This window comes from Myotis daubentonii, chromosome 3 (genome assembly GCF_963259705.1).
Source record: "Myotis daubentonii chromosome 3, mMyoDau2.1, whole genome shotgun sequence".
Taxonomy (NCBI): Eukaryota; Metazoa; Chordata; class Mammalia; order Chiroptera; family Vespertilionidae; genus Myotis; species Myotis daubentonii.
Genome location: NC_081842.1, coordinates 165,696,460 through 165,714,869, shown reverse-complemented (window position 1 = coordinate 165,714,869; position 18,410 = coordinate 165,696,460). Strand labels below are relative to the sequence as shown.

Genomic DNA, 18,410 nt, shown 5'->3' with positions numbered 1-18,410 from the left:
GGTTGGTGATATGTTTGATGAAAGGACGCTGCCTTTCTCCTGGCAAGCATCTCACCATACAGGTCTGAAAGTTAATTTTCACCTTTAATATATTCTAAGAAGTTGTTCAAGGAATGAGTAAGAAAATGTGTGTTTTTTTTCCAATGATGGTGAGAATGAGGATAATACCTACCATGTATTTAGCACTTAAATTGTGAAAGGACCTCTGCTAACCCCTTCTCATGTATGTTCTCATTAGTCTTGCAACCAGTCTATAATATATTTATTATCTTCGTTTTACTGGTAAGGAAACTGACTAAAAAGCGCAAGGTCACATCACTGTAGTGTTCTTAACACTGTGTTATGCTGGCCCAACAATGTCAGCAAAACCAAGTCAGAATGGGAAGATCGAAGGAGGACGGTGATATTGAAGGAGCATCAGCCATGTTTATCAACCTTGCACTTTGTAGTTCAGTCCTTAACAAGCTTAACTCCTACAACCCAAACCATATTTTATATAATCTCCTTGTGCTTGTGTTCCTACTTTGTTTATTTTTTTTACACCTCATGTTTTGTTACTGTGGAGCAGAGGCTGCATATGAGACACGCAGGTATGTTTTCTTTGGCCCATCATGTTTAAATATTTTTAAATGCATAAAGCTATATGCGGGAACGTATGTTCCAATTTGTTGTAAGCCCTACTACCTACCAACTTACCCACTTACACCTGGCCCAATTTAATCATTCATTTTGTGGCATTGGAGCTTACAAAGCATAGTTTACAGCTAAAGGCTTTAAAGATTTTTACTTAATACTAGCAAATGTCTGTGTTTTCTTGCAAAAGTACATTTTGCAAATTGTTTGACTTTAAACCAAACCATCATTGCAAATATATATGGATCAAATGAATGATCTTTTTTCCTGTATAAAGTCTGTAGTACAGCATCCCTGTCAACAATGGAATAGAAACACTTCCATCACAGTGACCAGGGCACTCCCATGGGATGTGCATATGAAAGCATTTTGTAAACTGTAAAGCACCATAAAAATGCCATTTGATATTGCTATTAATGCCTCACTTGTTCTCTGATATGCTGAGAATAGAAAAACACTCTACAATATTCTCATACATACAGATATTTTTTATATAACACAACTAATTAATTGGAGGTCTAGGTCTAGATCTGAGAAAGACTCACTGTTGGCTTTTGAGTGTCAGCTTACTCGGGTGACTATAAAGGAAAATAATTAATGATAGTTTAAAAATAGCCAACTTAGTGATGACAAATGACAGCTAATTTAAAATGACAAAGATGGTAAGGGCTAAAAGAATTTTAATTTTGAAGATGACATTTAACTAAATTAGTGAAGATTTCAGAAAATATCAAAGAAAAAAACTATTGGTAAAAAGTTTAATAATTATTTTTAAGTTGAAGTGTGCACTTGCCTTTCAACTGAATACAAAATATAAGTCCTACATTTCAGAAAACAATCAAGTACAAGTAAACAAATGATTAATTGTTTTTCTGATTATCTAACTCTTAATACAGTTGTTTGCCTCGGTTCTCATAGAGTCCACTCTCACCTATTCTTCTCACTTGTGACTTTTCTAATAAGCAGTTATACAGAAAGCATTTAGCATTCACTGGCAAATACCATCTAGCAGAGAATTCCGCATAGCAAATGCAGGCCAATTAATTTATTACATTACAATACTTATAGTAAGTCTTGAAAGAGAAACCACAGAAGCTTGTGAAAAACTCTACAATTCTACTTCTGTAATTCTCTAGTATAAAATCCATCACAGGGGCATTTTAAATTTTGTCAATTTTTAAAATTTATTTCCACTTTAAAAGTAAGTTAATTAATGTATTAATGAATTAAAATATCTGAATGCTTGATATGAGCCAGAGTCTATGCTATGCCTGGGGATACAGCTGAGAATGACAGACCATAGCACTTTTTCCAGCTTAGAGCCCAATGAAGTATTTCTCAAAATTCTCCAATCTGGAACCCTCATTTAAAAAAAAAAATCAAAGACTCTTCACTTGAAAGCACGGATTGAGAATGTCCTGAACTGGGCCTGATAATCTATACTTTTAAACAAAATGCCAGCTAATTCTTATGATCAAACAAGAGGAAGAAATACTGTTTTAGTGCAGTGGTTCTCAACTCTGGCCACACGGTAGAATCTGTGGGAGAACTTTAAGAAAATTCTTTTGCTACTTAATTCAGAATCTCCAGGAGTGGGGCCCAGGTATCATATTTTTAGAGAGCAGCCCAGGTGATTCCAGTATGCAGGCAGCATTGATAACTGCCTTTTAATCTAATGCTGATTACATCTCTCAACCATTTGCCATACAACCTTACCCTTCTATGCTGCTGGAATGGAATGGGAATATTGTGGAATCAAGTCACAATGTAATCTCAAATGCTTTGAGAATTATTGCCCTAGTACAGTATAATCATTTATTCACTCATTCATTCATTAAATCAATAACGAATGTAAAAGAAATTCAAACACCCAGGGTACCTATGGCACAGAGTGAAACCAAGATCCAATCATTTACCTGGGAGTTGTGCTATACATAAGGCATTCTGGAGCTATTTTATAACACATGGTTGATACTTGAATGTTTCCAGGAGTATGGAATTTTCATAAGCAGCCAAAATAAGAATGAAAGTTTTAATATTGGACCATTATAGTAAACACAGTTCATATAGATATTCAAGGCTGGAAAATTCTGGAAAATTACAGAACTATCTATACTAATAAAAGGGTAATATGCTAATTAGACCAGACATCCATCCGGACATCCTTCTGGACAAAGCCACGGTGGCAGGGGCCAAGGCAGAGGTGTTTAGGGGCAACCAGGCTGGCAGGGGAGGGCAGTTAGGGGCAATCAGGCCAGCAGGGGAGCAGATAGGGGCAATCAGACAGGCAGGCAGAGAGGTTAGGGGTGATCAGGCAGGCAGGCAGAAGCAGTTAAGGCCCATCAAGCAGGCAGGGGAGCAATTAGGGGCATCAGGTAAGGCAGGCAGAGTGGTTAGGGGCGTTCATGCAAGTAGGTGGGTGGGTGGTTAGGAGCCAATGGGCCCAGATTGGAGAGGGTGCAGGCCAGGCTGAGGGATCCCCCCGGGCATAAATTTTGTGCACCAGGCCTCTAGTATATATAATAAATTAATACATAATATATATAAAGACTTATATGAATGTTTATATTATTATTATAAACCAATGCACATATAAGCAATCACATTTCCATGTTTTTGTGATGCTTCCAACCATTCTGGAGTTCTGAGGGAATTAATCTCAATGAAAAATGAGTTGAAGAACAATTTTATCAATTCTCTCAGGGATGAGACATAGCTATTACCATTTGGAATGAATAGAAATTAATTTGTTATATGCAATGGGTGTCTAAGGCTTAGGGACTCAGAGCTTATAGTTCTGAAATGTTTTTGTCCAAAATTATAATTTGACTTTCTATTTCCAAATTAAAAACAACAACGTATAAAAGCAATTACTTGCAATCTGTTTCAACTTCATTACTATTTTGAGTAATGATTAAAAAAATTAAGCTATACAATTTTTAAGATGAAATTTGGATTTGTTAGGATAGGTTACGTGCTGCAATATAGATACTCCAAGATATGTAATGTTTCCAAAACAATAGAAATTTGTATATTGATTATATGAATAAACAGGTTGTTGGGGTCGTCCCCATCCATGAAGTCATTCAGAATCCATTTTTAATACTTGGCTTCCAGGGTTTCTTTGGGGATCGTCTCCATTAAAGTGAGCATAAAAGGGACAAGAATATGTGAGATGTGCATGAAATATTTTATGAGTCAAGCATTAGAGTAGCATTCATCACTTTCAATCATATCTCATTGGCTAGAACTCAGTGATATGATCAAAACTAACTGCAAAGGGTACTAGGAAGAATAGTCTATCTGCATGCCCAGAAGAGGAGAAAGTGAGTTTTGGTGGGCAGCCAGTACTCTGTGCTACATTTACCCTGTTTACACTAATGACAACAGCTACTAGAGTTTGGGTAAAGACAATAGCTGAAAAGTCTGGTCTAGCTTATCATGAATTGATTGCACAAATATAATGTTAGTTGCATACCAAATATATTTAGTTTTTAAACAAAGTGTCACAATTTATAAACTAATATCAATAATTGGCAAATGTAGTGAAAGCTATTTAATAAAATGTATTATATATGGATTAATTTTGTAATGATTCACTTTTATTATTTATGTTGAAGACAGGAGACTAGCTTTGAGAGTGCAGGGACATAGGTTCCCGAATCAAAGCAGGGTCCAAGAGTAAAAAACATATACTGTACTATATTAAGATATAATATTAAGAAATATGCTCTATAAAGTCAAAAACATACATCACAGTTTCATGTGCTCCATGTCAATAACAACACACACATACACATGCCCCTATTTTTCTTTGAGTAAAAATTGAACACAGGAAAACTATTATTATTCTATTCAAGAACCTTGTTGCACTATATTCAGTAGGAAGAGTTTCTCAACCATTTAATTCTACAAATTATTCTACTCCTCCTTATGAGCTTCACTCCAGTGTTGATTTTCAGTCAGAATTTCCATTCCCATTTCTGACATCTTTAGTCTCCATTTAAAGCCAACCTGTCTGTCCTCAGCCTTGCTGGGGACGGGGAAATTCCTTTAGCCCTATTGATTTTTTTTATTGCTGGACTAATAACAAAATTGACACAAGACCAGATTAATAGGAGGAAAACAAATGTAAAACATGCACACGGGAGATCATAAATGATGCTCAGAAATTATTAAAGCAGGCAGCTTTTTATACTTTTTAAACATAGAAAATAATACATTTGTGAGTATTTTATTTTATTTTATTTTATTTTATTTTTTGTGGTTTCAGGCATTATATCTAAAATACAACCATATCGCTTCTCGGCCTTTTGGCTAAGATCAAGTGTAGTAAAATACAACCATTTCAAGGAGAAATGAAGGTCAATATGCTCTTCTTATACTTGCTGTTTTTCAAGTAACTTTAATTCAAAATAATTAATATGCCATTCTGAGGTTTTGGGAGGCTATATATCTTTGTTCCTGACAGTTCCTTCCTCTGAAACTTCCCTGGAAGTTTCACACATTAAAAGTTGAGCTGGTAGATTATTTTATCTCATTGAACCAAAATCTTAGTCCTGATAATAGGTCAGTTCAGTTAAATTTATTTTAGGAGGTGGTGATGCAGCTGAACTCCCAAAATTAGTGTTATAAGGTACAAGAATCAGGTATTTAAAAGTGGCATTTCTACAGAAGCCAAAAAAAAAGACAATGGTCAATCATCAGAGCATACTGTAAATCCAGTCTGGTCTGGATGACAGCCAGTCAAGAAATTTCCAGAAGTAGAATCTTTTGTAGTTTGAAATGCCTCTGATGATGTCATTGGGAGCTCAGGTAGACTTTTCCAGTGAGTTACATATCAACAGGCATGGAGATTGACCAAACATGATATATGCTGGCAGTTTCTGTGAAGTTTATTTCAAGTCATTCATCTAGTTTGCATGGTTTCAGAAAAGGGAGCAGTTTTAGTTCTTAGTGACTTCAGGTCAGAGAGTAGGAGAAACATTAGTTTGGAGAGTTATAGCCAAATATGAGGAAACTAGTAGAAGAATTCAAGATCCAATCCATCTTATAAAGAGGAAAATCACAAAGATAATTAATAGAACTAGACTATGATATCAAAATAAGTATTATAATTTCTTCTAAGACATATTTTTTCCTCTCTAAAATCACCCTATTTTTTTCACTAAAGATAGCCAAATTAAGATTGATTTGTTTGCAAAGTAATCTAGTTTCAATAAACCTGGCCTGATTATTCATATACATGCAACAAGAATAGCAATTGATCATGTAAGCTTTTTTAAAATCTGCTTAGCTAGAAGTTTTCATAAGGAATCTCCAGATTGAACTTTTAATAGTATTCCAAATCTAAGAAGCCAAGAAAAATATTTATCATCAGACTTCATTTGTTAATACCTTTAGATTTAGGTCTTCTTGAGGTTTCCAAAAATATCCTGAGCTTCTTGCATCTGCCACGGAGTGGCCTTCTTACCCCCCCCCCTCCGCCCCCGCCCCCCGCCCCCATAAGGTTGCTAGGAACACTGTAAGAAAAGCACCAGTCCTATATTTCCAAGGGGTTTTATTTGATTCTATAAAGTCAACCTTAATTCCTTATTGCTGTCTGACCACATCTGATTTTCTGTAGGTCTCTCACAAACATGATATTCCAGTCAAAGCCTTGGTAAAAATAACCAAGTTCCTAATTGAGTCCTGTTACAAGAAGAACAGATTCTTAGTGAACTTACGTGAATAACTATATTGCCATGAAAATAAGAGTGCTCACTAAGAGTCTTTGAATTTTGGAGGGATCATATCGTGAGATAAATGTGTCAGTTCTGTTTACACAGGCATAATTTAACAAATTTCTGTAAGTCATGGATAGTTTAAGAGAAAAAAAAAGTTTCCTTATAATTGGAAAACAAAGATTGAAGAACCAGTAATATTTCAAATAAAAAATTATAGAAATTAAAATCATACTCAGTTAATGCAGCCCCCATGTATTCATTTATGTTGCTATCTTTTGTTAGCAGTTTTACGAATTCAGTTTTGTTTCTTTAGTATTCTGTAAATGCTTATCTAGTTCAATGGTATGATCTTAAAGTTATCAGAAACCTATATTCGAGCATACTTTGATCCTCTTTGAAGATGAAATACATTTGTAAAGGCATCAGAGTATAACAATAGCTGTCTGTAAATGACACAGGACTTAAAATGGCATATTTAAATATCCGATTACAATCAGTTGAGAAGAAAATTTGGTTATTTCTGTAACACACATTTTTTTAATCTTTATTGTTCAGATTATTACAGATGTCCCTCTTTTTTCCCCCATAACTCCCCTCCACCCAGTTCCCACCCCACCCCAGGTCCTCACCACCCCACTGTCGCATCCATAGGTACTGCATACGTGCATATAAGATCTTTATCCAATCTCTTCCCACAACCCCCCACGCCCCCTTCCCTGAAGATTGTCAGTCTGCTCCATTACCATGCCCCTGATTCTATTACATTCACCAGTTTATTCTGTTCATCAGATTTTTTATTCATTTAATTTTTAGATTCACTTGTTGATAGATATGTATTTGTTGTCACTTTGTTGTTCATAATTTTTTATCTTTACCTTTTTTTCTTCTTCTTCCTCTTCTTAAAGAATACCCTTCAGCATTTCATATAATACTGGTTTGGTTGTGAGGAACTCCTTTAGCTTTTTCTTGTCTGTGAAGCTCTTTATCTGACCTTCAGTTCTAAATGATAGCTTTGCTGGGTAGTAATCTTGGTTGTAGGTTCTTGCTATTCATCATTTTAAGATAGTGACTAGAATTATGACTGACAACATTATATAAGGTTTTTAGGAATTTCATATGAATTTTAGAACACTCATATTAATAACTTTTACCCATCCAATGTAAGTTAAGAAAGTTTATCACTCCTTATTTGACTATGCTCCCAATGAAATTTAACATGCAAATTAAGTATAATTAGTTTAATATCTTCCTTTTTTAAAAAAGAGAGAAAATTATTTAAAATGTTCCAGGGACCTTGCAAAAATATTGCACATAGACGAGGTCAGAAAGACTTTATTTAGAATTTTATTAGGATAAGTTTTCTGAAAATAATGAAAGGTTTTTAAATAGTCCAATAGGATCATCGGTCATTGTGAAACACCACTTAGTTACCCATTTAATCATGTTGACAATTAAAGACTTCTCAGGCAAATACAGAGAGTTAAGTAGTTGTAAGCAAAATTCAGCCCTTTCAATATTAAGATCTAATGAACACAGTGTGAAGCACAATTGCTAAGACAAGAGCTTTGCTTTCTGAGGAGACTACTTTAACAGGTAAAGAAACACCTTTTAGTATCCATATCAAAAGTGGAGCAAAGTCCAAGAAAGCTTTGTCCTCTTAGCAGATAAAAGAAATTACATTTTAGTTTTGCGTAAGTATGCCATGGGTATTAAAGCTTATTTTTTTTAAAATATATTTTATTGATTTTTTTTACAGAGAGGAAGGGAGAGAGATAGAGAGTTAGAAACATCGATGAGAGAGAAACATCGATCAGCTGCCTCCTGCACCTCTCCTACTGGGGATGTGCCCGCAACCCAGGTACATGCCCTTGACTGGAATCGAACCTGGGACCTTTCAGTCCGCAGGCCGATGCTCTATCCACTGAGCCAAACCGGTTTCGGCTTAAAGCTTATTTTTAAAACCCTTATAATAAATTAATTTACTCTTATCCAGCTTGATCACATATAAAAGTTCCCTTCTCAAGATTCTTTTTTCACAAAACTTCTACAAATTTTTCTATGTCCATTTTAGTTTGTCCTTTGTTCTCTACCCATGAAGAAATGCCAGCTTCATTTTAGGACAAAATTACTTTTTATATTTCCCTCAAAAATGCATCTCCATTCCTCAGACCTTCTTTTATAAAAATATATATTATTTTCCTTCCACATAGAGTTGTTTCTTCTATCATTTCTAGTAGTCTTAATGACATATGTTAATTATAATTTTTAATCCTTAGAAAACTTTAATTTCTAGTGAAAACTAATAAATAAGCCATTGTGAACTGTCCTTTATGTTAGCATTCTGTGGATTGACAGACTTGATACTTTTTATAATTTCTAGAAATGTGAGATTTATCATGGAAAGTTTCTCAGTGTGGCATAAAGCAAGTTTACTAATAGATCCAAACTAATCTTTTAGTTTCTCTATAATTAGAAGCCAAAAATAGACAAAACCTATGTTTATTAATGTTCAATATTTTGCCTTATTTGGATATGATCTAGATATTTAATGAATTCTTATCATTTAATTAATTTAATAAAACTCTAAAGCAGTGGTTCTCAACCTGTGGGTTGCAACCCCTTTGGCGGTCGAACAACCCTTTCACAGAGGTCGCCTAAGACCATCCTGCATATCAGATATTTACATTATGATTCATAACAGTAGCAACATTACAGTTATGAAGTAGCAACGAAAATAATTTTATGGTTGGGTCACAACATGAGGAACTGTATTTAAAGGGCCAGAAGGTTGAGAACCACTGCTCTAAAGTGTCAAGCTACCAAAAACATTTGGAAGCTACTTTTAAGTACACTTATTATAAGCATAATTATTATACCTAAAAACACCTCATTTGATTTATTTATTTTCAACAATTATGTTTTGGTAATTCATGAAAATTTTATTACACCACATTACCTTTTTTTTCTACCAAACTTTGTATTAGAGATAGCATAAACATATTTGACTTTTAGTAAACCTGGGTAGAATAAAAGTATTATATTATTTGTGCATAACTCTGAAGACATGACTGTTTCAATGAAGCTAATAAACCCAAACCAGCCATAGATTGAAGACTCTCCCAGATCATGTGAGCCTGAAATTTATTGGAGCTAGTTTTTATAGGTCCCTACTTATATAAGTGCTTAATTTTTAAGCCAATAAATAGAGCTCTTTACAAATTAATTTTGATAATACCATCCAGAGGTAGAAAACTATCATATATCTATACCGCACAAACAGCGCAGGGAAAAATTAGGTTTATAGTTGTTTGTATGGAAAATAATACAATAATTATTAATAATAAAATGAACTGTGTTTTGCGTACTCACAACTCTAAACCTATTTTTGCCCCACCGTGTATGTGGGCACACACAGACACAGAGATCTTATAGTTACTAATAGTATTTATGGAGAAGATTTTTATTTGCCCAATTTCTCCTTTTTAAAATTTTCTTCTTTATTGTGGGACAATTATACTTCCATTGTCTTGATTTTTCTTGTTACAGAGTCTTCAGATGTCTGAAGGCAAATAGGAAGGATCTGAATGGATTCTGATTTTTGTTCTAATTTCTGTCTTTTCATCTTATTAAGGGAATCACAGGCTAACTGTTATATCAGTTTGAGAGCTCTCTAAAACCTTTGTTGAATTTAGAAGTTTTTCCAACTCAATAGATCCATCTGGCCATTGATGAGTAGCATCCATTAACTTTAATAGCGACTCAAACCAGTAAACCCTTTTATGTGCAAGAGGCATTCCCTAAGGTAGTGCAAAAAAACCAAAAAGCAAAAATCAGCCTTCACAAGGTCCAGACAGTTCATTCCCAGACTTAAACTAAGACAAAAACCTGAGGGGCCCTGTCTCCAAATAGCCATTCTAAAACACGGGAATCCATCCTTTTTCCTCCCTTTGAATGGAATAGGGTTTTTGATTCCCTAAATTGGACCACAGCCCATTTGACTGTCAGCCAGATGTGTATACATCCTCTGGCTGGTGGGACCAGAGCGAAGAGTCTTATTGGTCATTAAGAAAAGGCAAAAGGAAACTATCTTTTCTGGGAGAAATGGAATCAACAGAAAGCAAGAGTACTCATCCCAAGTTTTTACCAAAGTCACTTAAGCTTAAGCAACTAGCTCTGCAAACATTTTCTGCTGCTAATCTAAATTTCGAGAGAGCAAAGGGACTCTCACCATTACTCGTTTCCACTGGGCCTTGCAGACAGAGGCTGTGGAGGCTGACATGGTAAGAAGGCTTACATTTTGCTGACACTTGTCAGATCTCTTTCTCTATGGTAGTTCCGGGGAGAAAAGCAGTTTTCCAGCCCAGGAAGTCTCCTGCCTGGTTCACTGAAACTGCTGTAGAGGGAAATCACCCCGTTTACCTCTCTCAGTTCTTAGGACAGGACTAACAATAACATTGACATGATTTACAGAGGAAAAACCATTTTAATGTATGCACATGGGCGATTATAAATGATGCTCAGAGAGATGGCTGAAGCAGGCAGTTTTTTGTACTTTTTAGACAAAGAAACAATAAATTGGTGAGGATTTGACAGGTCAAAGACAGTTAGGTTTGGATGCTCATTTAGTAAGGACTCTAAACAGAAAGAGGGATTAGGGTAATGACTAGTGAAGAAGTAAAAAGGTTTATTTATATACACCCTTCGGCCCTGAATTTCTTAACTCTGGTGTTGAGGGTGTCTATCTTAGCCCCCCAAGCCCTCACCCTGAGCAAGGGGACACTTTTCACAGGAGAGATCTGTTTCTATTTTCAGGAGACAAAGGAGGGTCAAGTACCCTTCTGGCACTGGCTGCTTTTCAAGTAACTTTCATTCAAAATAATCAATATGATTATTTTGAAACGAAATAATAGCCATTCTAAAACACAGGAATCAGTCCTTTTTCCTCCCTTTGAACGGAATAGGGTTTCTATTCCATATTCTAATTTCTGTCAGTGTGGGATGTTTTGGGGCTGCTTGCCCTGAGCTCCAACAGCTCCTGGAATCTCCAGATAAGCAGAGAGTTCCTATTAACTTTCAAGTTTCTACATCTTTTTATTTATTAATTTTTAAAAATATATTTTTATTGATTTCAGAGAAGAAGGTAGAGGGAGAGAGAGAAACATCGATGATGAGAGAGAATCACTGATCAGCTGCCTCCTGCACACCCCACACTGGGGATCAACCCTGCAACCTGAGCATCTGCCCTGACTGGGAATCAAATGGTGACCTCCTGTTCATAAGTTGATGCTCAACCACTGAGCCACACCATTTGGGCACTAGACATTATTTAAATAGAACTTTGCCATCTAACTCATGTTCATCTTCTCTCAGTGTAGATTTATTCCTGCCCTCTCACCTGATTCTCATAGTTCAGAGGGAATTTGCAAACATTTTCAACACATTTTATTTGGGTTCAAGTTCTCATCCTGAACCAAAATAGTAAGTCCCTTCTCCTCTGTTCCAATACTAGTCCTTTAGTCGTGAGTATTCCTCTCTTTGTCCAATGGAAATAGCTAAAGTTTACTCCCAGGCCCAGGTATAATGTTCTTCTTCTGTCAGCTGCCTCCATTAGAAAATCTCATTTAATTTTGGCTACATCCACTAATTCTAAAAATAGTGCTCTTACTTAACACCTCATTAAGTTAAATTCCCTTAGGCACATACTCCCTTTAAACTAAAACAGGTATATTTAAATCAGAGGAAAACTCATTTATTCTGCCCACACTATTATATTGCTCACACAAACCTGGTCAAACCTGCTATCTCTCACTGTAACTTCCACTAGAATCTGCCTCTCTATCTATTGAGTCTGTCAGTATTTTTCTTGTTAGTTCAGTTTGTTCCTTAGATTCCACATATGAGTGAAATGATATAATACTTGTCTTTCTCTGAATAAGCTGACAGCTGTCTGGGGGTGGGCTGGGCTGGGGGTGAAGGGATTAAGATAAAAAAGAGAAAATTCATGGACATAGGCAAGATTGGGAGGGAGGTGGGGAAGGTGAAAGAGAGTATAGGAGACATAAATGGTGATGGAAAAAATTAAATTAAGAATTTTAAAAAAGAGTATTTGCGGTGAGGGGGGGCTATGTGGGGATAAGGACACATATGTAGTACCTTAATCAATAAAAATGAAAAAAAAGAGTATTTGCCTCAGTCATCCCAGTCAGGCAAACTCCTGAATCTCACATTTTAGGGGTGGGTTCTAAGCCATCATGGCCATTGGAAACACTACACAGGTTTATGTGTGTGTGCAAAACAAATGCACGTGTGAGTATAATAAAACATAGAAAGTCAGGGTTTGGCGAAAAATGGGAATTCTGTAATATCCAGAACTAACTGGATATTACAGAATTTTGTAAAATTTTGATTTTACATAAAAATTCCACTGCTTCACACTGGACCCTAGCCTCAGGATTTCCTGTCTCAGTGCTTTTTGTGGTGCTGTAGTTCACTCTGCTACCTCTTTCCTTAATAGGACACAGCCACACCCTGAGAGGCCCAAAAACCAAGGCACAGGAGTGCTTTTCCTGTGACAGTGTCACCTTCTCCCACCCAAGGGCTGAGCTTACACTGGTAGAAGTGATGCCCTTCTTGAGCCTCTGAATCCTTTCCAATGCTTCCCTGTGGCGGGTGGTGAACTTACTGGCCTGCAATTTTCTGAGGTTACTGGCTCCTTACATTGCCATTTTCCATTCTTTGGGGAATGGCCTATATAAAGTCAGCTTTTGAAAATGTCAACAAAAGCTTTTCTCCGTTTGGCCTCATTTCTCCTCTGCTCTCATTTCTTGGGAGACACCACGAGTGCCCCTCTTGGTACCTTGCCAATTTCCCAAGTGGCTAACCTTTCAATAATGGTATTAATGCTGCCTTGTGGCTATCTCTGCTTTTCTCAGTTCATCATTTTCAACCGTTGCTTGCTGAGATTCATTTACGTTGTGTTCTTAAGGTCCCAGAGTTTAATTGACTGCAACCTGACTAGGAACCCAAGGCCAGGATTTCTAGCTAATAAATGAGGAACATTCTTAATAGGTTGATATTTCTTTCCCCATTGATTGAATTTCAAATAGCTATACCTTGAATTTGGCCTAGAAAAAGAAATCCAGATAATTGTAAACTTTCTTGGCTTGCTTAATATTTTTTAGTTCAAATTTCTTCCTACCAACCTTGAGAGGAAGCAGCTTTTCAAATACTGTTAGTCTTCTCTTGAGATTGTAGGATGGACTGCTCTAGACATCTGTGTGGTGCGGGCTACCACCCTATTGGAAGGCCACAGGATGAACCGACTGAGAGCAGGGATTATTGACATGGAGGTTCCAATACCAGCTCCTGTGATCTTGGACAATTTATTTAAGAAACAGTTTTCTAATTTCTAAGGTGTCAATAATAATATCTATCTTACTGGGTGTAAATGAGAAAATACATTATCTATTAATGTCATTATTTTTCATCTTTATTCTTCTAAAAGAATATTCTTGGATAACCAAGTTTCTTTACTGAATTAAATGTTTCTAGGGTCTTGTCTCTCCTTTGATTGTATTACCACAAACTTTGCTTGTAATATATCAGATGGCTAATTTCTTCCTGTCATGAATATCTAGTAGGAAACTGGAATGTTTATAAAGAAGGACCAGGGAATTCTCTTCCTATATTGCTGCCTTCATGGAGACCTCTCTATTCCTTCCTGGTTCAAAGTTGCATCAGGGATTCAGTCTTGACACTGAATTAATTAATTGAGTAGATGCAGATCTGGAACAGAGTTTGTATTTAAAAAAACACATGTGAGGGTTCACAGGGTTATTTCATTATTCAGGATCCTTCTCCTCCGTGATTCTTTTTCCTAGGACTCATTAGCAAAACTTAAGCATACAATTTAAATACGAGCCATTCAATTATTCAACAGTCATTTGTTGGTGAATATAATGGCACAGAAGGGAAGCCTCTTCAGAAGCACATCCCACAGGTCATGCCAGGCAAAAAAAGGTCAAGTGGCAGAAGCCCTGGTTTTGCAGAGGGTGTGTGGAGCCCAGGGTGGGGAGGCGGCTTTCCCTCCCTGTGCCCAATTAGCTCCCCCAGGGATTCCACTCAGCCATCGTCCTTCTCACTATAAAGAACAGCGGATGATGTTTTCAAAGTTAGCATTGAGAAGGTTGTCCCCTTTTTTTTCTCAATAGTCAAAGAAAAGGAAGAATTTATCCCATGGCACCTTCTCAATTCCTAAGAGAAAATCATTTTTCTCATTTCTATTCCTGTACTTACTGTGTCACTGTTGACTCCTTTCTGCCTCAGGTTCCTCATTTGCCAATGAGATGATGTCTATGTCCAGCTGTTCACAGACATCCTTGCAATTAGTGGGGGTGTCAGGACGATGCATGGGCACGTTAGAGGGAAGATTTTACAAGAGACATCAGTATATCACTTATATGAATTGCATGGGAACTGATTTGCCAAAAAGTCCCAAAACAGATTTATTTTCTATCCAGCTGCTAGATCTGGACTGCTTGTTGAGTAGTCTGGATTGTTTTCCTCCCAGTGAAGGTGAAAGGAGTTGTGGTTACTAAATGGTATGGGGAACAGCATACTCCTTTTCCAAAAGGCTTAATATTACTGTGAGCAGCATGGAGGAAAGGGCAGGCCTCAGGAAATGATTAGAACTCTTTAATCCCAGAGGGATGGTCTTTGTATCAATTACACTTTACGCCTTGTATGTGAGGAACTGTATTCTCGGCCACTAAGCCCTCAATTAATGGTTTTCAAAACCTACAGAACATTGGTGAAAAGCATGCCTGCTGCCACAGATGAAACAGTATTAGAGCGTTGATGATGTCGGGCTTCTTTTCTTTGGGGAGGGAAATCTCTTCTAAACTCTTAAAATAGCAGTTGGTTTTCATTAAATCTATTCGGAGTTAAGGGTCTAAGGATCTCGAGTGACCCCTTTCCTTGGGAATGGAGCACATTTTAATAGGCTTTTTCCTGTCTGTGGTCCCCTGAAAGGTTTAGCTGCTGGCAGACCTCCTGAATGGCTGGGATTTGTAAAGGAAAGAATTGATTACATGCTTCTTCTAATTCTTTCTCTTTCTTTAATTTATTTTTCCCATTTCATACAAAGAATGAGAAAGATACTCTGAGTCTCCTGTTGAGATATGGTTGGCCTCAAGGGCACACATTTTAGCATTGAACTTTTATTAACCTCTTCTGGGTTTGACGAAGTTTCTCCTTTTTTTTGCTTCCTAAATAGGAGGCTAAAAAGCTGTTATTTGCCAAGCTTGTTCCTCAGCACCATAGCAATAGAGAGAAAAAAAGATTGTTTTGTTTTGTTTTGTTTGGCTTTTTCAGTTGAATCACATTTGCAGTCTTTATGTAAAAAGGTAAATTATAGGTCTTAACATATGTTATTCACCCTGATGGAACTTTCCACCCCTGCACTACCACCATATCTCCTTCCCCTCAGTGCCCCTTTTCTCCTGGCCAATTCCTGTTACTTCCCCCAGGAAGCCCTCCTATATGTTCCCACCATGCACTTGCTTATCTCAGGATAGCACTCTATTAACCTTACTCGTGTCTTTGAGTGTATTTCCTATAACACACTAAGCTTAATCAGGACAGGGGCTGTGAATTTTGTTCCATTTTATTCCTAAATGCTTAATACAGTGACTGAGTCCTAGTAAAAATTCAATTAATATTTGTCAAGTGCATGAATGAATTATTAATGTTTCAAGGACTATCAGAGTATTATATATCAAACTTTCTTTGCACCAGCTATTCCTCTCAGTGTTTCACAGGCATTAGCTTTCTGAATACTCATAACTCTGTAGAGGGCTTTTTTTTCAAACAGGTAAAGACAGAAAGGCTTAAGCAAATTAAACAAGTTACAGCTGGTAAGTTAAAGTCATCTAGTCCAAAACATAGATATATAGTCAATTAAGTCATTTAGTCCCACAAACCAGGAGCAGCTCTGACTGAATAGCAAAGCTATAATTGCCAGATTGCTTTACCAAGGAAGGCATAGTTTATAGAATTCCTAGCAGAAAAGAGAAGGTAGTTTTCATTTAACATTGAACAATTTCGTAGCATTTAATAACATGAAAGTCATTATTTTTTTCAGTTAAGACTGCTATTCCACAAAATGACTTGCATGGCTATTTTGTGCTACAGGTAATTATTCGCATGCTAGTCACTAAAGCCTGTCCATACAAACAGTGAAGACAGTGAGAAGAGAAAGTTTAATCAGTTGTTTGACTGCTAATTTACTCAGGTGCAAAGTTTGCCAAATAAACTGCATTTGCAATAATAGACATAGCTCAAGACTATCTGATTATTTTTAAGAAAAATACAATCCCCTGAGATTCTAGTGATTTCTAGTCACTACTGGCCATGTAGATTTGAACCAATGCATGCTTCTTCTGAACTGATTGATTTTCTTTCTCACAGGCAACATTTTTATTTTTTTAACCTGCAGCCTTTCTGTGCCTGACTGGAATATTTTTGCATTTGATTAATGTTTTCATTTGACTTTCAATGAGGTCTCAAAACAGTTTGGCTTGTCACAGTCAAATTATCTAAATATCCTCTGAAAAGAGTATGTAGAAACTAAAGTCAGTTTCATGTGAACCTGAAAAACCAGTGGCGACATTTCCTGAACTTCTTATATTTTTATGTCTGAATTAATCATTTCACAATTTTGTTTTATAATGATACTCAGATTCTTAAGTACAGTGATTATTAGATACCTTAATGGAAAAGTTTTAATTTGTAACTGACGTAAAAGTTATTCTCTAGCAAGAATTTGTGTTCCTTTTTTTAAAAATATTCCTTGTGGTTTCAATAGCAAATATATTATGACTTCTATTTGTATTAAAAATATTTTCCTTTGGTTCTTTTTTATTATTGTTATATTAGAGAGGGAGGTAAGGAGAGAGAGAGAGAAATAAACGGTGGTAGCCTCCCGAACTACTGGGAATGGAACAAAACCCATGATGTTCTAATGCTCCAAACAACTAAGCTACAAATACAAAGTCATTCTTTTCACTTCTCAGGTACTCTTCACTCCTAATTGATCAGAATTATCCCAACTACGGATTTAACTATGTTCAGCCCTCTGTCTACATCCAACTTACATGAAGGAAAACACACAAAACAGTACAGACCATAAGATTTCATTTATATTTGATTTTTGAGAATGCAAACTAATTTCTAGCGTCAGAAAGCAGATCAGTGGTTTCCCAGGGCTGCACTAAAAGATGGGTGCACTGCAGGGGAAGCAAGGAATTCTGTTAGGGTGACAGAATGTTTTGTATCTTGATTGAGGCAGTGGTTTAACAGGAGTATGTATGTTTAAACTCATTGAATTGCAGTCTTTAAATAGACGGATTCTTCATTGTCATGGGGACACCAGTAAATTGTCTAATATAAGTGGTAAATATAAAAAGTAAAATCCTTTTAGAAGAGATATGCACAGTACTACAAGTTTGCACCTTTAAAATCATGAACAAAAGATATTTCGTCCTTTTTAAAACCTTTAAAAAGGAGACATAATCACGTGCCAAATAATCTCACTGAGGATTTCAAAACCAATTCTAGCTAAAGGGGAAGAATCAACATAACTGAATTGGAGGAAAAAAGGTTTACTCAGATGCCATCACTGAGTACAAATCTGTACCGCACTAAGGTCGAGTTAGCTGTCGGCAAATGTTAGCATTCTGTCAAAGGACCACAGACATTGACAGGAAGGGAGATGAGAGAGCGTCTTTGAAAATACGCACTTACCCTCTATTCACTCTTGCTGGTTCTGGGCTGACGTAAAAGATTTTCAGTGCCAGAATGTAATCCTCAGCCAAATGTGAAAGTGCGTATATTGAATGGCTAAGGAAAGGTCCAGAGTGGGGGGAAAAAAAAGACCCAGAGTGTTTATATATCACTTAAAAACTGGTGGGTTGAGGACGGACATTAGACCTCAAAAATTGCAAAGTGGGCGATACAATGCCGGAAAAGGAAAGCAAAGCCCCAAACTGCCCT

General features: G+C 36.5%; 1 protein-coding gene and 1 pseudogene across 1 annotated transcript in view; both read left to right on the top strand.

Annotated features, from left to right (window-relative positions):
* The window catches only part of TNNI3K (TNNI3 interacting kinase), a 310,118-nt gene that overhangs the window by 140,788 nt on the left and 150,920 nt on the right, over window positions 1–18,410 (top strand). The gene's annotated exons all lie outside the window — the stretch shown is intronic.
* On the top strand, window positions 4,931–5,042 carry LOC132231974 (U2 spliceosomal RNA; annotated as a pseudogene).